The sequence below is a fragment of the Colobus angolensis genome, unplaced genomic scaffold (assembly GCF_000951035.1).
Source record: "Colobus angolensis palliatus isolate OR3802 unplaced genomic scaffold, Cang.pa_1.0 Scaffold241, whole genome shotgun sequence".
Classification (NCBI taxonomy): domain Eukaryota; kingdom Metazoa; phylum Chordata; class Mammalia; order Primates; family Cercopithecidae; genus Colobus; species Colobus angolensis.
This window is the reverse complement of record NW_012115611.1, coordinates 6,916-8,453: the sequence shown is the minus strand read 5'-3', so window position 1 is coordinate 8,453 and position 1,538 is coordinate 6,916.

The following is a 1,538-nucleotide window of genomic DNA, read 5'->3' as shown; positions in this document are numbered from 1 at the left end:
CGTCGCTGCTGTCCCCGCCGCCGCAGCCGTCACGACTCCCCTTCCCGCCCTGCACCGCCTCGCGCTACCGGGACCCGCCCCAGCGTGAGCTCCGAGGCCACCAGCGGAAAGAGACGAAAACCGCCTGAAAAGACGGGCGGCCCTCACTGGCCCGCTATCCCCCCGGAGCCGCTTTCTCTCATTCCCGGGCTTCTTTCCCCGCGCCGCGTAGGATGCTGGGATGGTAGTTCCTACCCGCCTGGCGACCGCGGCGCGCTACTCCCCCGCGCGTGGGTGAAGAATGGAAAAGGAGTCTGAACTACAGCGAAGGTGTCTTCCTTCGCTGTTTAGTAGGTGTCTTCCTTCGCTGTTGCTCTACTAAAATAGAATGGAAAAGGACTCTCAACTACATCGAAGGTGTCTTCCTTCGCTGTTTAGAAGGTGCGTTCTTTCGCTGTTGCTCTACTAAAATAAAATAGCCGAGTTCTTTCTCTCACTGTTTTCGCAAGCAAATATTGGTCTATGTAATAGATCAGTGGGGATAAAAAAAAATTGTGCATGATTTGCTCAGAAATTGCCTTACCAAAATCGCGGCTTACCTTTTTATTTTAATATTTATTCACAAATGATTTTAAACATGAAATTTATGAAAGCAAATTTTAACAGAGAACATTCTTTTAAAACTTTTATTTTTTTTACCTCTATCAGCATAGGACCACCTGTTACTGACAAGTATGTAGTCACAGAAAATCACCTTTATCATTTTGACCCTGACCTACAATGCACAAAGTCATGCAACAGAGGAGCTAGGAAGTATCTGATTAGCCAACTGATCTTCAGCAAAGCAAACGAAAACATAAAGTGGGGAAAGGACACCCTTTTCCACAAATGGTGCTGGGATAATTGGTGACCTACCTGTAGAAGAATTACACTGCATCCTCATCTTTCACCTTATACAAAAATCAACTCAAGATGCATCAAAGACTTAAATCTAAGGGCTGAAGTCATAAAAATTGTTCAAGATAACACCGGAAAAAACCTTCTAGACATTGGCTTAGGCAAAGACTTCGTGACCAAGAACCTAAAAGCAAATGTAACAGAAATAAAGATAAATAGACTGAACTTAATTAAACTAAAAAGCTTCTGCTCAGCAAAAGAAATAATCAGCGGAGTAAACAGACAACCCAGAAAGTGGGAGAAAAGGAAAACATAGGAACAAAGGAAAACATAGACTTACTAGGATTTTAAGGAGTTGGTGAAATTTAAGTGAAGCAGTGTTTTGATAGGTTCAAAACCGTCTAGTGCTGTGTGTAAAGGGTTCAGCATCACATATGGACTGCATGGTGAGCCCAGGGTCTTGTTAACTTCAAAACTACAAAGTTAACACATACAGAGTGTTGTCCTCAGAAACCCCTTCCTATGTGTAGCCATGTCCTAAGTGTGTGGATTTATTTCTGGGTACTGTATTCTGTTCCATTGGTCTATGTGTCTGTTTTTATACCAGTACCATGCTGTTTTGGTTACTATAGCTCTGTAGTGGAATTTGAAGTCAGGTAATG